This window comes from Trichechus manatus, unplaced genomic scaffold, assembly GCF_000243295.1.
Source record: "Trichechus manatus latirostris isolate Lorelei unplaced genomic scaffold, TriManLat1.0 scaffold00006, whole genome shotgun sequence".
NCBI lineage: Eukaryota > Metazoa > Chordata > Mammalia > Sirenia > Trichechidae > Trichechus > Trichechus manatus.
In genome coordinates this window covers 27,845,329-27,871,224 of record NW_004443942.1, presented here as the reverse complement: position 1 = coordinate 27,871,224, position 25,896 = coordinate 27,845,329, and the positions used below count along the sequence as shown (strand labels likewise).

At 45.7% G+C, this 25,896-nt stretch overlaps 1 protein-coding gene across 2 annotated transcripts in view; it reads right to left on the bottom strand.

Annotated features, from left to right (window-relative positions):
* PRR5L (proline rich 5 like) overlaps window positions 1-21,836 on the bottom strand; it is a 92,743-nt gene extending 70,907 nt beyond the window's left edge. For both annotated transcript variants that reach the window (XM_004369805.2, XM_023738400.1), the window contains exon 1: window positions 21,525-21,836. The gene's annotated coding sequence lies outside the window, so the exon portion shown is untranslated. The remainder of the gene's footprint in view (window positions 1-21,524) is intronic.
* Window positions 21,837-25,896: the final 4,060 nt, after the last annotated feature.

The following is a 25,896-nucleotide window of genomic DNA, read 5'->3' as shown; positions in this document are numbered from 1 at the left end:
TATGCAATGATAAAGAACAACAATGAAGCTGTGAAACATCTTATAACATGGAGGAAGCTGGAGGTCATTATGCTGAGTGAATTCAGTCAGTCACAGAAGGACAAGTATTGTATACAACCACTATTATAAGGACTCAAGAAAAGGTTTAAACACAGAAGAAAACATTCTTTGATGGTTACGAGGGTGGTTCCTTAGTCATCTAGTGCTGCTCTAACAGAAATACCACAAGTGGATGGCTTTAACAAAGAGAAATTTATTTCTTCACAGTAAAGTAGGCGAAAAGTCCAAATTCAGGGCATCAGCTCCAGGAGAAGCCTTTTTCCCTCTGTCAGCCTTCTTCTCTGCAGTGTTCCCCCGGACTAGGAGTTTCTCTGCACAGGGACCCCAGTCCAAAGGACGCGCTCCGCTCCCGGCACTGCTTTCTTGATGGTATGAGGTCCCCAACTCTTTGCTTGCTTCCCTTTCCTTTTATCTCTTGAGAGATAAAAGGTGGTGCAGGCCACACACCAGGGAAACTCCCTTTACACTGGATCAGGGATGTAACCTGGGTAAAGGTGGTGTTACAATCCCACCCTAATCCTCTGTAACATAAAATTACAATCACAAAATGGAGGCCAACCACACAATTCTGGGAATCATGGCCCAGCCAAATTGATACACACATTTTTGGGGCGACATAATTCAAACCATGACAGGTGGGGAGGGAGGGTGAGGGTTATTTACTAATTAGATAGTAGATAACAATTATCTTAGGTGGAGGGAAGGCCAGCACACACTACAGCGGAAGTTAGCACAACTGGACTAAACCAAAGCTAAGAAGTTTCCTGAATACAATCAAACGCTGAGGGACAGAGTAGCAGGGGTAGGGGTCTGGGGACCATGTTTCAGGGGACATCTAGGTCAACTGGCATAACAAAGCTTATTGAGAATACGTTCTGCACCCTGCTTTGGTGAGTGGCGTCCAGGGTCTTAAAAGCTAGTGAGAGGCCATCTAACGTTCATCAATTGTTCCCAACCCACCTGGAGTAAAGGAGAATGAAGAACACCAACGTTACAAGGAAAACATTAGCCCAAGAGACAAAACGGGCCACATAAACCAGAGACTCCATCAGCCTGAGACCAGAAGAACTAAATGGTGCCCGGCTACCACCAATGACCGCCCTGACAGAGAACACAACAGAGAGTCCCTGATGGAGCAGGAGAAAACTGGGGTGCAGAACTCAAGTTCTAGTAAAAAGACCAGATTTAATGGTCTGACTGAGACCGCAGGAACCCCAGAAAGCATTCCCCCAGACTCTCTGTCAACCCAGAACTAAAACCATTCCCGAGGCCAACTCTTCAGATAAAGATTAGACTGGACTATGGGACATAAAATGATACTCGTGAAGAGTGTGCTTCTTAGCTCATACATGAGACTAAATGGGCAGCTCCTGTCCAGAGGCAAGATGAGAAGGCAGAGAGGGTCAGGAGCTGGCTGAATGGACATGGGAAATCAGGGGTGGAAAGGAAGAGTGTGCTGTCACAGTACAGGGAGAGCAACTAGGGTCACATAACAATGTATGTATAAATTTTTGTATGAAAGACTAACTTGAATTGTAAACCTTCACTTAAAGTACAATAAAATAAAAATAAAAATAAATGATGTAAATGGTTAAGTTTCTGATGCTTACAGGAGCCCTGGTTGCACAGCGGTTAAGCACTTGGCTGCTAACCAAAAAGTCAGCAGTTCGAACCCCCAGCCCCTCCTCCAAAGAAAGACGTGGCACCTGCTTCCGTAAAGATTACAGCCTTGAAACACTATGGGGCAGCTCTACTCTGTCCTAAAGCCTCACTATGTGTTGGAATCGCTGGCAGTGGGTTTGGCACTTAGAGGGTTCTCATCAGATATCTGGACAGCAGGCCTGCGGCATTACTAAGGGCTCCTGAGGGCCCTGGATAACAAAGTGCTGTGGTGGTTACACGGCAATGGGGACCATCACTGGCCTTGCTCTCTAAGGCTCACCCTACAGGAGTTTCTAGCTTTTTCCTCCCAGCGTCCAGGGCCAGGGCCTGGGAGTGGGGCCTGGGGTGGGGGGGGGCATAGCCCTGATGACAGAGCCAGTGGCTGAACGAAGGTGGTCCACTGTGTGGAAAATGCAAATGAATTCCACTAAATCTCCAAGCTTTGACTCAGAAAAGGGAAGTAGAATCATGGCACAACAGCTTAAAATAAAGAAGTGGGTGGCTTATAATGACTCTGGGGCTTCCAGGAAAAAGGCATTCTGAGCGTAAACAACAAAGAAGTCAAAGAAAACCGAGCCACACAGTCTGTGTGACAGTCTGGAAAACGAGGAGAAGCCCGTTCCCAGGGAAACATGACAGGCAGTCCATTTTACACGTACCCCTAAGGAGCCTCTGCAGCAAGGAGGCCCAGCGTGGGACCTCTTCACTGGGACTTGAAAGCAGAAATGAAGATGTGATGTCCTTCAGCACCGTCAGGGTTAAGATACTGTCATGTAACTCAACCAATCCATTCTCTAACTGCCGCCAGAATTAGCTGTATAATGACGATGATGATAATGACAGCACCATTCATTTACTGAGTGCTGACTGTGTATCAGGCACTTGACATGTATTACCTCAGTGTTTTAAAATTATTTTAGGAGGTTTTGAACAAAAATCTTTAACGAAATAGAACAGAAAATATTAGAGTGCATCACACTTGGGTGAAACTTGTATATGTATTTGCTGCTGGTGGGGGTTGTCGTCTAGGTGATTCCACCTCATGGTGACCCCATGTGTGCAGAGTAGAACTGTGCTCTATAGAGTTCAGTATATTTTCAATGGCTGATTTTTCAGAAGTAGATTGTGTGGCAGGGTATTTTCAATGGCAGATTTTTCGGAAGTAGACTGCCAGGCTCTTCTTCTGAGGTGCCTCTGGGTGGATCTGAATGCCAACCTTTCAGTTAGCAGCTGAGCACGTTAACCAGTTAACCATTTGCATCACCCAGGAAATAAAATATTATATATTGAGTCCAAATGTGAATTGTATTTCATAGGGTGAGTTGCACTCAAAAAACTCTGAAAACCCCTGCGTCTGATCTTTACAACCATCAGGAGGTAGGTGCTATTACCATCCCCATCTTTGTTGTTATTGTTCTTGTTAGTTGCCATCCAGTCAGCTTTGACTGACGGAGGCCTTATGTATAACAGCACAAAACATTTGCCTGGTTCTATGCCATCTCCATGATCTTTGATATGCTTGAGCTATTGTGTCAATCCATCTCATCAAGGCTTTTCCTCATTTTTGCTGGCCCTCTACTTTACCAAAAGTGATGTCATTTTCTGTTGGCCTTTCCTGATAATGTGTCCAAAGTAAGCAAGAAGTAGTTTTGCCATCCTCACTTCTAAGGAGTATTCCAGCTGTATTTCTTCTAAGACTGATTTGTTTGTTCTTCTGGCAGTCCATGGTATATGCAATATTCTTCACCAACACCAGAATTCAAACGCATCAGTTCTTTTTCTGTCTCTTTTATTCTTTGTCCAGCTTTCGCATGCATATGAGCCTTACAGAGAAGGAAATGTAGGTGCTAAGTGTTTAATTTGTCTAAGGTCACACAGCTTGTAAGAGGAGGCACTGGGACAAGAATCCAACAGAACAGAGCCCACCACGCTCATGTCACTCTGTTGCTTAATCCATTGCCGTCGAGTCTATTTTGAGTCATAGCAATCCTATAGGACAGACTAGAACTGCCCCATAGGGTTTCCAAGGCGCGGCTGGCAGATTCAAACTGCAGACCTTTAGGTTAGCAGCCAAGCTCTTAACCACTGCGCCACCAGGGATCCTCTCTGTTGCTTAAATGCCTTCAAAGGCTTCCCACAGCTTTTAGAAAAAAACCCCAAGCTCCATCCTCTCACCCTCACCTCCCACCACTCTGCACACCAGCTCATGGTGGCCCTCCTTCGTTCCTCAAACACTGCCTGCTCTTCCTTTCCTGCCTCAGGAGCTTCACACGTGCTGGGTCCTCTGCACGAATACTTCCCACTCACTTTTTCAGGCTCAAACCCACACAACCTTTATCACCCATCCTTCACTTGCTCAGAGAGGCCTTCCTTCCCCCTCACCCCTGACTAAGCCAAATCACCCCACAGAGCAGCCTCCCCACATCCTTTGTAGTCATGTCACATTCGACCTCAATAAATGTCCATGGAATTACAGTGAAACCTGTGAGAGCTGGAACTCGACAGGACTGCCTTGTTCTTCCGGGTCTTGCAAGTTTTCTACCTTTGACAGGGTGCAGTCTTACTTTTTTTCTTTTTAATCTTATTATGTTTCAGGTGAAAGTTCACAGCACAAATTAGTTTCCCATTCAAAAATTTGTAAAAATTGTTTTGTGACATTGGTTGCAATCCCCGCAATGTGTCAGCACTCGCCCCCTTTCCCTCTCCACCTTGAGTTCTCCGAGTCCATTCATCCAGTCTTCCTGTCCCTTCCTCCTTCTCATCTGTGTTTTTGGACAGGTGTTGCCCATTTGGTCTCGTATACTTGACTGAACTAAGAAGTGTGTTCCTCACATGTGTTATTGTTTGTTTTATAGGCCTGTCTAATCTTTGGCTGATGGTGAACTTTGGGAGTCCTGGTGACTTCAGTTCTGGGTTAGCAGGGTGTCCGGGGGCCACAGTCTCGGGGGTTACCACTTTTCTGTCGCTCATTTTAGCGGAAAATATTTGAGTTTTCCTTCTCTGACAGGCTTCCGCCTTACACAGGTTCCGGCTCTCGCACGTTTTACTGTATTTGTTAATTGTTTTCATGAGTCTGTAAGGGCAGGGACCGCATTTGTCTCGACCCCAGGTGCATTCCTGGGGCTTAGTGTAGCGGTCATACATAGCAGGCATTCCGTGGATATTTGCTGAATGAGCGCACAAACCAGCTACAAGAGAGGCACTGTTGTCGAAGATGTAACTATAAGCAAGCATTAGCTCAAAACACTGACATCTAAAATTACATGGGGCTTTGCCATCTGAAAAGAGCACAGTATTGAAATATGACAAACCTGGGTTCAAACCCAGCCTACACACTTTATTAGCTGAGACACCTGGGCAAATTATTCAAATTCTCTGAATTTCAGTATCCTCAACTGTCGAATGAGGGTAATGTTTCTCTCAGTGTTGTTAAAATTAAATGAGATAACCCAGATTACATCCTGGCACATAGTTAAAAAAAAAAACTAAACCCATTGCTGCCTAGTTAATTTCGACTTCTAGCGACCCTATGGACATAGGAGGGACCCAAGAAGTTACAGCTATTTTTAATATTCGTATAAAACACTATGCTCTTCACAGGACCCTCTTAGGCTCAAAAAGGTGCCCTGCGGCAGGGATGTTGGGAAAGAGGCACTCTCACTCACTGCTGAGGGGAGGGCAGTCTGGAGCAACTGCTACAGAGGGAAATTTGACAAGATTTACCGAACTGACGAAGGCCATACCCTCTGACCCAGCAATTCCACTTCCGGCAATGTTTCTCCAGTCATGTCAAATGACACCTAACAAACAGAGTTCTTCACAGCAGCCTTTTTTATGATAGCAAACAGTTGGAAATAACCTAAATGTTCTTCAACCAGGGACTGGCTACATCAATTGTGGTATCTCACGCATTAGAACACTAGGCAGGCTCTAAGAAAGAACGAGAAAGCCCTTTATGCCCTGACACGGGGTGCTCTCCAGGGGATGCTCTGAATGGAAAAAAGGCTACATGTAGATCAATGTGTGTAGTATGCTACCACATATGTTAAAAAAGATGAAAAGGAACGTTTACATATTGCATTGTACACTGGGCATCATTTCGTTGTTATACATAAGGTCCCCGTGAGTCAGAACCGACTCAAGGCAACTAAAAACAAATCAACAATGCATAAGGAACCTCTGGAAGGACAGTCAAGAAACTGATAGCACTGTTTTCCCCCAGGCAAGGGAGTTGGGTGGCACAGTAGGGCACAGTGGAAAACACTTTTCTCTATAAACCCTTTTGTACCTTTTGAGTTTGGAAACATGAAACATACAGGCAGTCACTGGATTATGAACAAGTTCTGGTCCTAAGTCTGTCTTTAAATTGAATTTGTACGTAAATTGGAACAGTAAGAAAGGTTTCTATCTAATGTCACTCAAATGTTTGTCTTAGTATACAACATATAGCTTACCTTTCTATGCATAAAAAAAATTAAAGAAACACTTCCAGATACACTAAAACATCTTTAACATAATATAGTAACAATAATAATAATAATGTTTTGATCCACATTGCAAAGTAGCACCCATTTGTTATTATGAACCATTGTATGTACCTCGAATTTTTAATATAATCTGCTTTACGGTAACTAGGGGTTGTACGTAAGTCAGACTTTCATAACCCAGGGACTGCCTGTATTACTTATTCAAATAAATAAGGACAATAGTGACCCTCCCCCTCACCAAAAAAAAAAAAGCAAGACAAAAAGAGGAAAGTTATACGATTTGTTCCAAGTTATTCAGCTGTTTGGAGACAGTCAGGATTCAAACTTAGCTTCTGATCCCAAGTCCAGTGCTCTTTCAGTTACAGCATTCATTCATTCATCCATTCATTCATTCAACACAAATGTATTGCTTCACCACTTATTCCACAACAGGAGCTGCCTTGTGTAGGGAGAGTCCTTCATCAGGGATACATGAGCCTGGCTGGAAAAGAAGAGAAAGGGAAGAACCAATTTCTCTCCTTTTTGGCACCACACATCACAAACTAGCAAAGGTGCCAGACCTTGACTGTCACAGTGAGTGAGCTGGCAGGGTAATGTCAGCTGATGGTACGTCTTACTGGGCAGCACCTGCCGAGGCTAAAGGAGGCAGCCGCTACTCAGTCCCATCTGGTTTTTGCCATTTCGAGATATAAGCCCAGTTTTGCCAGATCTGATTTTTCTAAGAAACCCCAAAAACCTGTTGTCATAGAGTCAATACCGACTCTCAGGGACCCTACAGGACAGAGCAGAACTGCCCCATAGGGTTTCCAAGCAGTGGCTGATGGATTTGAACTGCCAGCCTTTTGGTTAGCAGCCGAACTCTTAACCATTGCACCACCAGAGCTCTATGTTTTTCAAAATGTGAAATCATCTGATTTTTAAGTGTTGGCAACCAATTCACCAGGTTAACCAGCACTTTAGGTGCCAAACATATAGGTCTGTGACCTTTATTTTACCCCATCGCAGCCATGACCACCAACCTTCTCAGACCTTTCACCCAGAGTTAAGCCAAGTGTAATGTAAGCCTGCACTAACTAGACACTGTGGCTCTGGGCAAGCCACTCGGCTTCTCTGGGTATGTTTCCCTATCAGTTAATTATGGGTTTGGCCTAGCTGATGCCCATGATTATCTTGCATCACCACCTATGCAATCAGCCCTTTCCCTGGGAGTCCGACTGAACAGGGCATCTCTGAGAGACTCTGCAGGGGATTGGCCCTGACACAGCACAAACCCAGAACCAGCCCCTGGCTGATGCTTCAACTCCCATCCGCCACATTGTCTAAGTTGTTATTGTTGTTAGTTGCCATCAAGTCAATTCCAACATCTAAGTTACCAGCCCCTTAACTAACCAGCTCTTTCTGTATCATCTCACTTCACTCCACCTCTAATCATTAGAAGGAGCCACACACACCCCTCTGTATTATATACACACCCAGACACACTTTCCAGAGCAACAAGGCAAGCCAGCAGTCCCAAGGTATCTCTGAAGGAAACACAGAGCAAGCAGAACCCTCAAATCCAACCTAGGAAACTAGATCTGAACTCCAAGATCCCCCACCCTGGCACACTGGATGGAAAACCAAGTCAGAAGCAGATTTTTGAAGAGCGGTGGGACCATTTTGTGAAATCAATTACCTACCATGACATTTTATTATTGTTGATAATGAAAATAATGCTATTTATCATCAGAGACTGACCATGATATGGCTGTGCCAAGCCCTCTGCATTCATTATCTCACTTAATTTCCATCCTAAACCAATAAAGTAGATTTTAACATTCCCGGTTTGCAAATGAAGAAACTGAAGTATGGGAATTAATTTACCCAAAGCCAGACGACTTAGAAAGAGGGACCAAGAGCCAAATCCTATCTGATTCCAGAGCTTGAGCACCTAACCCTTCTGTTTTAAACAGTGCTCATGTCTACCATACACAAAGCCAAGTGAATGAGCACCCTCAACACATCCCTTCATGAACATCACCTGACAGCATCCTACCTCATCCAAGCGGCAAACACGCTCTGCTCCTTACAGGAAGGTGGCTTCGTTTCTTCATGGCATTTACCAAGTGAGCTGCAATCATAGTGCTTATTTGTTTACGTGTTCACTGTCTGACTAGCTCTAATAGAATATAAGTTCCTTAAGGGCAAGGACCTTGTTTGGCTCATTCACTGCTATATCCCCATGCTGAGCACAGCACTGGGCACATAAAAGGCACCCAGTAAGTTTTGAATGATGGAATGAAATTCGGACTTCTAAACCACCATAAAGAGAAGCTTTCCATTTCTGAAGGACAAGAAAACTCCTCTTCCCCACTGACTGAACTTGGGTCCACCTAAGCATCATTGTATGCAGAGGCATGGACCCTAGATGTGCTCTCAGATTCAGTGTAGTCTACCAACATGGCAGAGTAGAGGGGCCCACTGCGTAGCACAGCACATTCATTTTGACTAAAGACCTCTGCAACTCTTAGGAGACAAAACTGTTAGGGTCAAGGGGTGGACACTGACTTCTACAAACACGAAAATGTTAAGGGTCAGGTTTGGGCGATGGAAAAAGCTCAATGGAAAGAATGGGACCACTTTCCCAGTGCTCCCCTAGAAACAGGGTACACTCAGAGACTCTGAGAGTCTAAATTTGTGTAACAATGACTATTAGAGCAGAGTCCCCGGGTGGTGCAAACAGTTAATGTGCTCGCTGCTAACTACAAGATTGGAGATTTGAGTCCACCCAGAGATGCCTCAAGAGAAAGGCCTGGCGATCTACTTCTGAAAAATCAGCCATTAGGGGCCAGTGAATTTATGTTAATGGGGGAGGTACAACTCAGAAAAGTAGGGTGAGAATGACTGAACTCGAAGTATGTATCAATGTCCCTGAACTGTCCGTTAGAAACTGTTGAATTGATGTATGCTTTGCTGTGTATATTCTCAACAATAAAACAAAAAAAAGAAAATCCTATGGAGCACAGTTCTACTCTGACACACATGGGGTCGCCATGAGTTGGAATGGACTCCATGGCAACTGGTTTTGGTAACTATTAGAGCAAGCGGGATGCAAGCTCAAGTGTTTGTTTCTGCTTAACAGCATTTGCTAAATGTCCATGGTACTCAGAACACTAACAATTTGGATTCACCTAAAAGTGGTAATTATATCATCAACATCTTCACTTTGGCCTGCAAAGCACTGTGTAATCACCAGAAAAATCCCCTTCTTTAGTCAAGTTAAGCAAAACTTGGGGGAAATAACCACACATCTTATTTACTCATCTATTAGCCCCACTTTAAGTATCAAGTTTCCTGGAGAGCAAATAGTTTGGGTGTGGCCAATAAACGCCATACAGAGTGATTCTGCGGTGCCTACCAGATGACAAGCCCAAAAGTCTAGACACAGGCAGTAGCTCAGCCTGACCATTATGCTAGCAATTATATTTCTGACATGTCACACATAAAAAAGTCCCTGTGCGTGAGAGAAAGGTCAAAAGCTACTGTCTGGCAGCCAAGGAGAGTTTTAACAGTGGGAAAACGTGCTATAGACTAAAATGTGCTATTTATTAAAAATTAGCTCCACTCTTTCATTTCCAGAAGAGGATTAAATGCTTTTGCAAAAGAAAAGGAGATGAAGAGAAAGGAAATTTCTCCCAGGCAGCGGAGCCAGATAGATTGTTGCTGCTGTTAGCCACTGTCGAGTGAACCCCCAACTCATGGGGACCTCATGCACAATGAACAAAATGCTGCCCAGTCCTGCACCATCCCCATGATTGGTTGTGGACTGGACCATTGTGATCCATAGGGTTTTCCCTGGCTGATTCTCAGAAGTAGATCGCCAGGCCTTTTTTCCTAGTCTGTCTTAGTCTGGAAGCTCCGCTGAAACCTGTTCAACATTATAGCAACACGCAAGCCTCCACTGGCACAGTCAGTGCAAATGAGGTGCACTGGCCAGGAATCGAACCCAGGTCTCCTACCTGAAAGCTGAGAATTCTACCACTGAATTACCACTGCCTCCGAGAGCCTGGTATAAAGAATACTAAACAGAGGGTCAGAAAACTGAAGGGAATATCCGGATCCGGTCATTTCACGTAGGTCATAAGCTCAATTCAAGTTCATTTAATCAAACGTTGGAGCGTTTACTGTGTCCCAGGCTCTGAATAAAGGAAGCTGAAGGAGGGCAAAGAAGAATAAGATATCTGTCCCCAAGCATCTCAGGGTCTGGCAGGAAACACCCAAAAGTAATGTTATAAATGCAACTTGACACAAGGGTTGAGTTGAGATGGACAGTTGAGACCAGACTGAGGCAGAAAGGTTAAATCACATTCTAGAATTACAACGCAAAGCTGAGGAGAGGTCAACTGAAAAATACAGTTTCTCCATTTCCTTGCCCCCTACTCTAAACAGTATGAACACTGAAGAGTGGGGAAAAAATTTCTGAGAAGGGAAAACAAGGTTTCGTAGGAAATTGCTTTAAAAGCTCAAGGAGTATCCTGTTTTTATGAGTAAAGAGACTAGCATAGGATGAAAATATACTATTTCAACAAATATCTAGGGAGCACCTACCATGCTGGACACAACAATGAGCACCTGTGGCTCCTGCCAAAAATAATAAAACAAAAGACAACAGAGAGTAACTGGTCAGGATGAAGGAGGAAGACAGGAAGGCCTACGGCAGGGGTGGCAAACGCACACGCCTACGGGGCCAAGGCAGGTAGCACAACTGTGGCAAGAGGGTCAGGTGCAGAGTGCGGCGAACTAAAGAGAACACGTGTTGAGAAGAACAGCTTTCAACCTTCCTGCAGAAAACAGAGCTAAAAAAACCCAAACCCCTTGCTGTCGAGTTGATTCCGACTCGTAGCACGGAGAACTGCCCCGTATGGTTTCCAAAGAGTGGCTGATGGATTCGAACTGCCGACCTTTCGGTTAGCAGCTGAACGCTTCACTAACGCGCCACCAGGGCCAGTATCGTGAAATATCCTGTCTTTTTTTTTAATTAAAGAAAAGCCGGAAATCTGAGTGTATCTGTCAAATCCTCCAACTTTTTTATTTTTAACCTCTTTATTTTTTTATTGTCGTAAACGTACTTGTAACAAATTGTTTGCCTTTTCAACATTCTTCACATTTACAATTCAGTGACACTACTTAGGTTTATCATTTTGTTTAACCATTATCATTATCCGTTTTATCAGCTTTAAAGGCTGGGGGAAAAAAATATTTTTTTTCCCAAAACGTTATGCAAGCCAAATACACGTCTGATGACAAAGTTTGGCCCATGGGTTGCCAGTCTGAGATCCTTGTATTCGAGTGACTGGAAGAGAAAGCACACAGCTTGTAACTGCAAGGACTAATGTAATGATGAGAGGAGATACTGGGAAGGTGACTGAGCTAGGCCTGAGGGAAGATAAACAGTCCTGGGAAAAACAAAGAAAGTCATTGAATCAATAAGATTCCACAGGCCTGTGGTATAGCAATCACCACTAACATCTCCACAGCACTTGACAATTTCTAAAGCTCTTTCTCTTGTTCTCTCATTTGATCCCCCCAACAACCCTATGACAGGAATTATTATTACTCCTGTTTTAGAAGTGGCAGCCTTGGTGGCGCAGTGGTTAAGCGTTTGGCTGCTAACCAAAAGGTTGGCAGTTTGAATCCACCAGCTGTTCTCTGGAAACTCTATGGGGCAGTTCTACTCTGTCCTGTAGGGTCGCTATGAGTCGCAATCGACTTGACGCCAACAGGTTATTTTAGAAGCAAAGGATTCCTGGTTCAGAACAATTAAGCAATTTGCCCGTGGTCCCACATCTGTGATGGGATAGTGCTGGAACTGAAGTCTAGGACTTCTACTTTTCCAAAATCTCAAACAGGAAAACTCTTGGCTAACTCCATCACCTTATTATTAACAAGTATAGATTCCTGAGCCCTCACCTGGTGATTCTGATGCATTAGATCTGAGATTTGGACTTTGGCACAGAAATCTGTACTTTCTGGACGTATTTCAGGTGTTTCTAATGTACAAATGGGCTTGAGAAGACTGGTCTAGACCAGTGGTTCTCAATCAGGGGTGGTTTTGTCTCCTAGGAGACATCTGACAATCTCCAAGATATTTTGGATTGTCAAGCTGGGGGTGGGGGTGCTAAGGGCATCTAGTGGGAGGATATTAGAGATGCTGCTAAATATCCTACAATGCACAGGTCTGCACCCACATCAAAGAATTATCCAGCCCAAAATGTCAATAGCGTAAAAAATGGTAGTACGAACTGCAAAAGGACGTACTGGCAGTGTCTGACCACCTCTAACTTCACAAGGGGGAAGGAGAATCAAGATCAACGGCCCAAGGCTTATTCCTATGAGGCAGAGGTCAGACATACCTCCTCTCTCCTACCTTTATATCAATTTTGACATCAGCCAGCCCTCCCACAGCACTCTCTACTTCTCTGCTGGATTTAATAATTTGTTGCAATGGCCACACAGAACTCACAGACAATGCTCACAATTATGGGGTTTATTAGGGAAATGTTGTTGTTGTTGTTAGGTGCTGTCGAGTCGGTTCCAACTCATAGCGACCCTATGCACAACAGAATGAAACACTGCCTGGTCCTGTGCCATCCTCACAATCGTTATGCTTGAGCCCACTGTTGCAGCCACCGTGTCGATCCATCTCGTGGAGAGTCTTCCTTTACAAAGCATCATGTCTTTCTCCAGGGACTAATCCCTCCTTAGGGAAGTAATAGGTTACAATTCAGGATCAAAAACGACTCAGGATACAGTTCTTCAATCAGGACAGCTTCTTCTCAGCTGTGCTCACAGGCAGGCCTCTCAGCCCCTTGGCCCCTCGGCCTCGCCTCTGCCCTGCTTAGGCTAGTGTTACAAAGGTCTTTAGCTCCACCGATGAGTGCCCAGAGGCACCCCACTCTGCCAGTAAGCCTTGGCTTGAAGGTGCTCAGCTCTCTAGCACCATAGGCTGGCAAACCGAGCTCTTCCGACAAGTGCACTGAGGCATCCCCACTCTGCGAGCAAGCCTCCTGCCCGAAGGCGCTCAGCTTTCTTGCTCCATGGGCCGGGAAGCCCACTGCACCATCTCCTGGTTCTGCTGTCTCTGCTGCCACTGTTTCTCTGCTACTGCTTCTTGCCATCTTGCGCCGTCTCTGGTCTTACAGCTCTCTCTGTCTCCTGGGTCTAGGAGGTTCTCAGCATGGGGACCCCGGGTCTGAAGGATGCATTCCGCTCCCATCTCTTCTTCTTGATGGTAGTCAGGTTCCCCCCCGCCACCTCTGGAATGGCTAATTTTAAGTCTAGCAGGATGGCAAAACTGACCAATCCCCTCGTTAGGGTTCCACACACCTTATCTGCATCATTAGCAAGCTATTCAATCCCCTTGGTGGGCCACAAGCACCTTATTTGCACAGTGTCACCCAGTTATTTGGCAGGTGTTACAAAAACTATGGCTAGAAGGGCCATATTAAGTAATTCACTGCACCACAAGTGTCAAGGCCAAGACACTCTGGTCTAGACTCTAGTGCCTTGCTATCCAAACTGATCTGAGAATCAGGAGAGTCACCATCATCTGGGAGCTTATTAGAAATGCAGAATCTCAGGCCCCACCCCAGACCTAATGAATCAGAATCCACAGTGTAACAAGATCCTCAGGTGATTTGTATGTACACTGAGAACCACTCTTCTAGGCCATGCTTCCTTGGCCATCATGGAATTTTAGAACAGAAAGAAACCTTGGTGGCAGGCCAATCCCATCATTTTATGGATAGGAAAACTGAGGCCCAGAGCACCTGAGCGACTTGCCCATGGTCTTACACCTTGTTCATGGAACTGCCAAGACCAGATTCCAATCTCAATTCCCTGACCTGTGTTGTCACCATGATGCCAAGTAAGAACAAAGTGTGGCTCTTTCAACAATACAGAAAAATTGATACTGACCTTTGGGAGTGTCTTGAGGTCTTTTCTGAAAGGAACCTATTGTCCTCTTGGTTAAGACTTTTTTTTTTTTAATTATCTCAAAACACCACAAAGGATTTCTATGCTTACCCACTGTCTTAGCCATCCAGTGCTGCTGTAACAGAAATACCACAAGTAGATGGCTTTAACAAAGACAAATTTAACTCTTCACAGTAAAGTGGGCTAAAAGTCCAAATTCAGGGCGTCAGCTCCAGGGGAAGGCTTTCTGTCTCTATGGGCCTTCCCATCTATCTGGCCCCGGACTAGGAGCTTCTCTGTCCAGGAACCCTGGATCCAAAGGATGTGCTCTGCTCCCAGCACTGCTTTCTTGGTCATATGAGGTCCTCAACTCTCTGCTTGCTTCCCTTTGCTTTTATCTCTTATAAGATAAAATGTGGTGCAGGCCACACCCCAGGGAAACCCCCTTTACATTGAATCAGGGATGTGACTTTAGTAAGGGTGTTAAAATACCACCTTAATTCTCTTTAACATACAATTACAATCACAAAATGGAGGACAACCACACAATACTGGGAATCATGGCCCAGCCAAATTGATACACACATTTTGGGGGGACACAATTTAACCCATGACACCCACTAATTTTGCCTCCGGATATTTTATAATGAAAATAGCCATACAGCTCCCACAGTGGTGGACTCCAGCAGCTACCACGGCTGAAGAAGAATTCTCCAAAGTGACAGCAGCCGTTGACATGGTCTCCCCCAAAGACATGCGGGCCTGACGCTGAACCAGTTCCAAAGGAGTACTTAGAACTAAATGAGCATATAAAGGTTTACAATGCAGATTTACGCAGTTGAGGTCACGAGCAGGTTGTGACAGGGCTTGAGGCAGCTCAGTTCAGACTAATACAGACAGACATCAGAGCCCTTTGTGAGTTTTTGCCCTCAGTCCTTGGGAAAAAGACAAAAACAAATTCTTTCAGGTACTCTCTCGGGCTCCACTTAAGCTGACATACACTTTAGTTTCTGAACAGCCAAAAGAGCCCAAAAACAAAAAAACAAAGCAGTTGCCCTCAAGTCAGCTCTGACTAATGGTGACTCCATGTGTCAGAGTAGAACTGTGCTCCACAGGGTTTTCAATGGCTGATGTTTTGGAAGCAGACTGCCAGGCGTTTCTTCCGAGGCCTTTCTGGATGGACTTGAACTGCCAACCTTTTGGTTAGTAGCTGACCATTGTTAACCAGTTGCACCACCCAGGGATTCCACAGGAGTCCAAAGCAGTCCCTTATTCCTAGTACTTGCTAGAAATCAAATTGCTGTCATAGATGCCTTCAACAAAACAGAGAACTCGGCCTATGCCAAAAAGAACCAGCAAAGTTGGAGAAAGTTCCATAATAACCCTTTGGTGACCCGTGGACATACAGTATCCCAAATACTTTTTATACCTCTGGAGTTCTTTGGGAGTATGCTTTTCCTGCTGAAAGTACTTGCTGCCCTTCAGTGGGGACTTGCGTAATGGCAAAAGGCGAAAGAAATGTTAGTTGAAGCAAAATATCTGTAATATGAGGCTCGCAAGTAAGGTAGTGCAACCAGGAAGTATGACTGGGTAAAAATGTTGTCTCTTTTGGCTTTTGTACCCCTAGATGTGCCTTTTAAGCATATTTATGGTTTCCTTTGTGATAGTTAGGGAGCCCTGGTGGGCTTGGTTTTGGTTTTTTTGTGTGTCATATTTGGAAAACTGGAGGTTCCCCATGTAACCTAATGGAAGGTGACCCACCATATTTTCAGCAACCAAGGTTCATTGGGAAAGACGGTCACCCATCAATCAGCAGGCTTGAGAACGCAAAAAGTCCAGTGGTAACCATGTAGTCCCAGATAATATTTCTCAAAATCCATATTACCAACCCCAAATGTAAACACACCCCATGACTCAGCATACATCCATTAATGAAAACACATGGTATCAAAAAAAAAAAAAAAATTTCAAAGCAGAAAATAATAGGGTCACCAAAGGGATAAGTAAAGTAAGGAGAGAAGCAAGAAATGGAGGTGTTGCTGGTGTTTGGCAAGCAGCTACAGTGAAACCGGAATACTGATGTGCGCGTGAGAGAAATTTTATATTTACACTGCAAAATTGAGGAGAGGGAAAGAGAATGAAAGCCTAGAGAGATAAATAACACAAGTAAATATGTAATTTTATGTAACATTTAATTACATGCAAAATAAATTGTACATATAATTACAACTGAACATTGGCAGGGCTGATGTTTACCAGATTTTCCATAGGCCAAGGTCAAAACAGACGGAAAGATTTTGGTGCGTTCCACCGCTCTCCAAAACCCTTCTGGGCACAGTTCACACATAAGCACATCAGGGCTAGGACTAGGCTGAGGCAGTGAGGTGCCTGGAGTACAGAATTTAAGGAGATGCTCACTCTCAGAGTCGTGCAAGCACCTTAAGTTTTACACCCTAGGCGCCTCATTTGCCTCGCCCTCAACCCGGCCCTGAGGAGCCCCTGGGTGGTGCAAATGGTTAACGAACTTGGCTGCTAACCAAAAGGCTGGAGGTTCGAGTCTACCCAGAGGCACGTCGGAAGAAAGGTTTGGTGATCCACTTCCAAAAAATCATCTACTAAAAACCCTATGGAGCAGAGTTCTACCCTGACACACATGGGGTTGCCATGAGTCTGAGTTGACTCACAGGCAACTGGTAGTCCTGGCCCTGAAAAACACACACCATCCACTTAGAAAACCAAACCCAAACCCGTTGCCGGCAAGTCGATTCCAATTCATAGAGATCCTATAGGACAGAGTAGAACTGCCCCATGGGGTTTCCGGGGAGGTGCTGGTGGATTTGAACTGCCAACCTTTTGGTTAGCAGCTCAGTTCTTAACCACTGAGCCACCACTTAGATAAAGGACACTCATATTTTTAGAAAGGGTGAGTCAGAGCTCAAACACAGAATAAAGGTGATAATTTTAATTCCAAACATACCCCTTTACTACAGAGAAAAATGACCAGGCCATAGTCCATCCAAAACGCTTCACATAATATCCCTAAATTTCTGACAAAGAACGCAGTTACCCAGTTGCTCTCTGGAGGCTGACAGTGCCAGCTGAACATTGCTATAGGCTTTTGCTTTTTAATAAGGCCAGTACATAATGATACCATTTATTATCCTGCTATAGAAAATGTAATGTTTTTAAGGGGGGTGGGGAGGAACAGGGAATATTTTCTATATATTTGAAGAATACACAAACACCTCTAAAATCACAGAATGTATTAGAACTGAAAGCATCAGGGGGTAAAAAAAAACACGATAATAAGCTTCAATTTAATAGACCGTTTAAATTCCCAGTTGATGGTAATTAGAGAGCAAGCAGTATTTCTTTAAACACTGCTAGACATAACCTAAACCAATTTAGGTAATCACTAACCTTTGCTTTCTCTCTCTCTCCCCCAAATGAAATGTGGAAATCCAAGGATTGATCTACAAAGGCCATAAACTGGCAAAGCATAAGAAAAGAATATTTAAAAAGAGAGATTGGGTGACATTACCTCAAAGGGCCAAGTCCAATTAAATTGGAAACAGGTCTCACAGCTCCCTAATTTATACCGACAATAACCGGAGACTCTAACCAGGCACGTTTATGGCAGAAGGCATTCAGAGGGAGGCGGATGTACTTACTCTCCCTCTTCTCCCCTCTGGGAATCTCTTCTGGAATGTCAATCGACAGGTCTGGCTCTGCAGTCTGACAGCCATCACATCCTAGGCAATGCTAGTAATTCTCTACAGTCAAAATATCTACAGGGCCTGGCTCTCTCCTTCCAGGGAATAACTACTGTCAGAATTATCCAGACTGTCCCTTCGGTCTCCAATGTTCACCCACCTCCTGCCCCTTCATTTTAGAGCCCCCACACTGCTCTGATATCAACTTCTGATCCAGAAACTTCCATGTAAACTGCTACGACCTTCTTGAATACTTGTGACTCTGGATTCTTCATGGAAGGCCTCCAAGGGTAGGAATCAAAAGGTACTGCAAAGAACAAGCGACTTAAGTTAATGGCTTTTTGACATTGGGAAACCCTTTCTGAACCTCTGTTCTCTCTTCTTAAAATAGAGAAAATAATATCTACCCTCCCAGGTTGCTGGGAGGCTCAAATAACACTGTCATAACCACCCTTGGCTCATGGTAGTTGTCCAATAAATAAGTTGGCTCGATTGGTTTAACTATACTAGTTTCAGAATAAACCTTGGGCCTCCAACCCCTGACGAAAATGTGAATTAATTCAATTTTGCCTCTGATGCCCTATCATTGTCTTATGTCATCTAGCCATCCTCCCTCTTTTCTCGGCCCCACTGCGGCCCCTTCCCTTATAAAACAGTGCCTTCTGTTTATCAGGGTACCACTCTCTGTGTTCCCAAATTCCAAACCTACCCTGTACAAAATCCATAAAATACTTTATCTCCAAATTTCAACAACTGAGATATTAACTCACACTGACTTGTTAACAACTGATCATTACTATAAGCACTGCCTTTAATAACCTTTTAGAGAGGTAACTCTAGGGAACAAACTTTTAATGACAAGTACTAGACACTGTAAGGATCTTTTAGGGAGGTTCACACTCTTATTTCTCAAGTCAACCAGTTCTGTATTGGCCTAACTCTGCAAAAAGGATGAAAAGGAAAAAGCCTGCAACTCAAGAAAGATGTCAGCATGTTTTCCCTTGTACAAGGGCAGTACAAAAAGAATGACCACAGGGAAATACGTAAACTTACAAATCACTAGGATAAAGACATCTGAAAAAATTTTAAAAAATCCACAAAGTCCTTCTTGGATTCAATTTTCTACAGATAAATGGCTTAAATGTTGCACATACATTAAGTTGATGAAAGAATTACGACATTTAGGTCTGGACTACCAGGCTTAGATTTTCAGGTAATGTAACATCTTTCTAAAGACAAGATTAGGATTTTATTCAATAACTGAGTCACTTTGTGACATTTAAAAAAAAAAAAGCCACCAAGTGAATCAAATACAGGATGATCTAGTCAACAACTGGAGAATTGAAGGGAAAGACAGCACCAGTACAGGCTGACCCTAGGAGCCTGGAATCACAGATCTGAAATCCATTCTCGGCTCCATCACAGTGTATGTGGCCTTGAACCTCAGTGGGCTCACCTATAAAATGGAGATACAATAGTATCTACCTCATGATTGTTTTAAAGAAGATTATATAATATCAAAATCTCTCAGCACAAAGTCTAAAATATAACAAAACCTCAAGAGATGTTTGACCCGTTTTTAAATAAGGGAAACATTCTTTTAATATTGAAACACATTACATTATTGAAATAAATATACATCTATGGGTCTCTGGATGTGAAAAGATTTGAGGTCCCACTCTTGAGAATAACACCACTTGGACTAGCTTATTTCTAGTGCCTTTCTTCTTTACACTATTACTGGCTCTAGCTGTTAGAAGATGCAGTAAAATACTGAAAGGACAAAGGTAAGGAATGAAAACTGAACACAACTTTGTGGATTGACCAAGCATTGCTTCCCTTATCTGCCAAGCTACATTCCACAGCTGGTCAGTTCCTCTGACCAGCACCCTTGATCAGATTCCAGGGCTCAACGCTGCAACCAAAGAAGACCAACCAGCCAGCTTCTACAGAGATGACAAGTGCACCTTTCTCAGTCGTGGTGGGAACCTCACCAGGGGCTAAATTTAAAATGTGCCTAAATTAGTCTCTGCAAGCTCCATTTCCCCTCCTGAGCAGCTTGCTGCTTCACTTAGTCAATATCAGCGCCTACCACCCTGAAAGCAATTTACCAGAATAGGGCTGTAACGTTCTGCAGCATGTGGGGCAATGAAAGATCACGACTGCAACCCACGGTGGTCAGGATCACAAAGGGAGGCCAAAATGAGCAACGTCCCTTGGTGTGGGGGTGGAGGCAATTAGGACCTTTGGTGTCCCTGGTCTGCCTTGGTCCTTTGCAGGGGTCACATACAACTCATCTGGGGTCATCTAAATTTGCACCTATCGTCTAGGCTAAAAGGTGCAGAACTCTGCCCAAGCAGGGCTGCCCGGAGAACCCAACCCAGAGCTTTCTCCCTGCGGGTCTCCAGGGGCAGATGTGCCGCTGAGCCACCGCGCGTGAACCTCCCGTCTTGTGGGGCACATGGGAATACTGTAATTGAAACCTTGCACACCGCAGGATTGCAGTGGCGTCTATAAATATTCTCTGCCTTACTGCTGACAAACAAAACGCGGGCTCCTGGCACTGCAGGGAAGAGGCGGCGGCATGTGACCGACGGCAGGGGTTGGGAGAAAAGGGGGAAAACCCTACTGCCAACCAGGGAGGAACCCTGAGGACGGTTCCTGAAGCACAATTCGCACGTACACAGCCTCGTCTGGCTCGCCGGGGCCGCCTGCAGGGAAGAGTAGAGGACTGGGAAGGGAGGGTCCGAGCGCCGGGGCGCGGGCTCCAGAGCGCTCCCTGCACGCAGTGAGGCCGCCGCACGCGCACAGTAGGCGCGCTTGGGAAAGCCTTGCCAAATGGAGCGCGGGCGCGAAAGTTGAAACGGAAAGGGGATGCCGCCCGCGCAGAGGCAGGCGCAGAGGCAGCCGCAGGGCCGCTCCAGGGCTTCCTCGCCGCCAGCCCTGAGGAGGTCCCCAGCGGACTGCGCCCCGGCCGGCCCTAGTACGCGGAGCGCATAAGTTCAGCCGCGCGCAGGACAAAGCGGCCACCTTCCCTGCCCTCCCTTTCCTCCCGAAAAAGGGGGACTGCAGGAAAAGACCGGCTGTTTCGGGGCACCGAATCGCCCGCGCCCAAGCAGGGAAGCTCTTAAGATTTGCTCCTTGAGCCGGGGGAGAACGAAAGAGACAAACATGCACACTTTCTTTTTCGATCTCCTGGCCCAGCCTGGGTCCCACGACCGGCGGCATCCAGTATTCCACCCCACAGCAGTCCCTCGCCCACCCTAAACGGCAGACGGAGGCGCGACCTCCTTTGCAACCCCCTCCTTCCCATGGTGGTCACGCGTCCAGTCCCCTACGCCTGCCTGCAGCGTCCCATCGGAGGATCCTTAGCCATGAGGGAGTCCCACGCCCGGCTGCCCCCAAGCGTAACCCTTTCCCCCACTGGTAGCTGCTGTCGACACAAGCACCAGTTTGCCAGGCGACTTCGTTCTCAATCTTGTGCCATTTCTAAGCCTACAACTCAGGCCCCTCCTGGGGACTTCCCCACTCACCCCCTTGGGGTCCCCGGGGTGAGTCACCTCGAGTCGCGCACACCCGCAACTCGCCTCCACCCCGGACTCCGCGCGCCAGGAAAAAGTTTCCAGTCCTCCCGAGAAAGTTTTCTCACCGGAGACAAACAAGCGATCTGGAAGGTTTGCGCCACCGCGCTCCGTCTGCCCAGCACGCCCTCCCAGTCGCCGCGGGGTCTGGTCCAGCCTCAGTTCCTCTCGCGCGGCAGTCAACAAACTCCGCGGCCGCGGAGATACCAGAGCCGGCCTTGTGACACGTTTTCCTCCGCTCTTGTCTCACGACCTCCTCCTCCCCGTCCTCCTCCCACTTTTCCTGTCTTGGGCACATCGTTTTATTTTCCCTCCAGCGGCCCCCACGCCATCCCACTCCTCCTCCTCCGGTACAGCAACTCTCGCCGGGCAAGGGTTGAGCCGGGGTGGGGAGGGATGCGGGGGAGGGAACTCCTGCGCTTACATGCAGTTCAACAATTTCAGGAAATCCAAGCTGTTTGACTGAAAAAGCCAGGGAGGATGCCACGGGTCAGGGGAGCTCCGTGCTGCTTTTCGCTCACACAAGATGAGATCCCCTCCTCCACCCCCGACAGGAAAAACTGCCAAAAAGCCAAGGGGTGATTCTGGGGCGCACTTCAGAAAAAGCAGGGTCTGGTTGATAGGACTAGTGACTGCACTTTTTTTTTTAATGAAAAGTTCCCGGGCTGCGTTATGTGCATCAGTGACATGCACTTACGCGCATTAATGAAATAAAACTCAAGTGAAGTCTCTTTTTATATTTGCAAAACTTTGAAAGTTCCCCAATTCTCTTTCCAGCTGAAGATTCAGTGCATCAGAAGGTCTTTCACAGTATGAAATAACAGAAAACTAACCAATCCAAAAATAAAAAAATGTACAATTATTTTCAAAACATTTTTTTGGTTGCAGGTGTTAAGAATGTGATGCAGCTGTGTGCAGGACTTACCCGCTTGCATAATTTCACCCTATGGTTGAGCAGGAAATACTTCAAAAATGTTGTCCGTTCGCACATCACACTTAGGCTTTGAAACCACAGTGACATTTGCTGAAGAAAAGATGCCTGTGTCTTTAATGTCAAAACTGATTATGTTTGTTTTGATCACTGTGGTCTTACAAACATGTGTGAGGATTGCTGGTCAGGCTGTGTCCAGATGATATGTTCAAGTTCTGGGTGCCCCACTTGTCAAGTGGGATTCTCAACAGAAACACCAGGATGATGTTATTTGTTATTAGTTGCCATAGAGTTGGCTCCAACTTGTGGTGACCCCACGTAAAACTGAACGAAACATTGCTTAGTCCTGAGCCACCTTCATGATCATTGGTATACCAGAGCCCATTACTGTGTTGTGTATTTTGAGTGTCTTCCAACATTAAGAGGCTTATCTTGCAGCACTGTATCAGATAATATTCTGTTGTGATTCACAGGATTTTCATGAGCTAATTTATTATTCAAATTTACAAATCAACCACTGGGGCAAAGATGAAGAAACTGAAGATTTTTACCAACTTCTGCAGTCTGAAATTGATCAAATATGCAATCAAGATGCATTCATAATTACTTGTGATTGGAAAGTGAAGGTTGGGAGCAAAGAAAGTGTGATGGTTAAGATTGTGTGTCAACTTGGCTGGGCCATGATTGTCAGTGTTTTAATGTAATCACTCCCATGATTGAATATACTGTGAGTAGCCAATCAGACGAAAGGGAGTCTCCTTGGAGATGTGGCCTGCGTCTGTACATAAGCAGATGTTCTGGCTTTTTGCTCTCTCTGGATCCTGTCGCTGCTTCCTGTCGTCTCATCTCCCGTTCTTGGGACTTGAGCTGTCAGCTTATCTGCCGAACCTGGGAATCGTCGATCTGCACAGCCTGTGAGTGGGAGCCCTGCTCTCCGACCTGCCGATCTTGGGCTTGCCAGCTTCTGCAGCTGTGTGACTTGGGAGAGGCCTCTACCCTGATCCATGGACTTGGGACGTTCTAGCCTCTACAATCACGTGAGCTGTTTCCTTGATATAATCTATATATATATATTTATACACTTTACTGGTTTTGCTTCTCTAGAGAACCCAGCCTAAGACAGAAAGACTGATAGTGGGACAATATAGCCTTGGTGATAGAAACGATGCCAGAGATCGCATGATAGAATTTGTAAGACCAATGACTTCTGCATTGCAAATACCTTTTTTCGACAACATAAACAGCGACTATATACGTGGACCTCGACAGATGGAATACACAGGAATCAAATCGACTACACCTGTGGAAACTGATGACAGAAAAGCTCAATAGCATCAGTCAGAACAAGGCCAGGGGCCGACTGCAGAACAGACCATCAATGCTCATAGGCAAGTTCAAGTTGAAGTTGAAGAAAATTAGAACAAGTCCACAAGAGCCAAAGTATGACCTTGAGTATATCCCACCTGAATTTAGACACCATCTTAAGAATAGATTTGACACACTGAACACTACTGAGGACCAGATGAGTTGTGGAATGACCTGAAGGACATCATACATGAGGAAAGCAAAAGATCATTAAAAAGACAGGAAAGAAAGAAAAGACCAAAATGGATGTTGGAAGAGAGTCTGAAAGTTGCTCTTGAATGTAGAGTAGCTAAAGTGAAATGAAGCAATGATGACGTAAAAGAGCTGAACAGAAAATTTCAAAGGGCATCTCAAGAAGACAAAGTAAAGTATTACAATGAAATGTGCAGGAGGCAGAGCCAACATGGCACTATAGACAGAAGCACCATGCCGTCCCTCTGCAGCAAAGGCCCAAAAGACTAAGTAAAATGGATACAAAGGTCAATCCTGGAACCCTAAGCACCAAATGAAGGAATAAAGAACTCGATCAAGCACTGAATGGACTAAGAAACTGACGGAGAACAGAGAATGAGGAGAGCTATGGAGTGGAGGTCCCCTACCAGCTAACGTGGTCAGATTTGCCATCTTGGACCTCAGCCACCAAAGACCACAGACAGGAAGTGTGGGAAGGCAACTCCAAGCAGCTGCCAGCAGGAGACAGAGCACCCGGGAACCAGGGATACACGCTTTCCCACCCACCACTCTTCTTCCCTCTACTTGGCCTCTGCAGCTTTCCAATGGGCCAAGGTTGCTTGACCAGAAAGACACCAGCTCACTGCCCACGGGGTCCGCCTCTCCCCACTGGCCAGCCAGCCAAGTTATCCCCATGTGCCATCCCTTCCCCTTCTTGACGGGCTGTGATTTTTTGGTTTGTTTGCTTTGTTTTTTTTTCTTTTTCTTTTTCTGTTTCTTCTCTCTCTCTTTTCCTTCCTTTCCTTTCTCCTGCCCACCCAGCCCTGTGCACTTCCCCTACCCCTTCTGGAGGGGCTGTACTGCACAGCTTGACTGGAGAGACACTGTGTGCAGCCTCCCTGGGTCTGCGCTGCCATCACTGACTGGCTCCCTCAGTGCCATTTTATTTACTTTGTGTTTGTTAGTTAGTTTTGTGTTTGTTTCTTCTGTCTCTCTCCCTTCCTTCCTTTGCTTTCTCCCATCCACCCAGCCCTGTGCATTGCCCCACCCCCCGCCACCATCTTGGTGGGCTGTGGTGTACCACTCAGCTGGAGAGCCTAAAGGCACATGGCCTCCCCAGGTCTGAGCTGCCCTGCAGGCTGGCTCCCTCGGCGCCATATTTTTTATTTTTCTTTACCTTTCCCCTTCTCCTTTTGCTTCTCCCTCCCACCTAGGCTCTGCGCTTCCAACACCCCTTCCTGATGGGCTGTGCCATGCCACTTGGTGAGAGAGATGTCACCTCGCCACCACCCCAATTCTGCCCTGTCCCCAATGGCCACCTCCCCCACCACATTTTTTGTTGTTGTTGTTTGTATTTCTTTTTTATTTGTGTGTTTGACTGTTGGTTTCTTCTCTCTCTTTCCCCTTTTCCTCTCCTTTCTCCAGTCCACTCAGCCCAGTACACCACCCACACCCCTTCTCAACAGGCTTAGCCACACTGCTCAGCTAGAAAGCTACCACCACACTGCCCTGCCAGGTCTGCCCTGTTCCCTCCTGCCAAATCCTACTGCACCACCATTTTATTTATTTTTATTTTACTTCATTTTTTGCTTTTGTTTCTCTCTCTTCTTTCTCTTCTTCCACCCACCCACTTAGCTCTGCACATCACATCCTCTCCTTTCCCTCCTGCCTATCTACACTGTGTGCCAAGTGCCACACCCCTGAGTGGTACCAAAGTGGTCCCCCGGACTTTTCCCTGCACTGCCCCCCAACCCTGCCCTGTAGCTCCCAGTTTGTGCTGCAAACCACCCATCTCCACCCTCCACCCCCGCTGGACCCGCCCTACTGCACCGTAGCTGAGTGACCGGCCTGGCCCACCTGGACATGGTGGTGAGAAGTATCATGCCCACAGGCAAGCAAGCAACAAAACAACCCAGCCCAGACATAGGCAAATAAGACAAAAAAGCAGGATGAAACAATAAAATCTACAATCA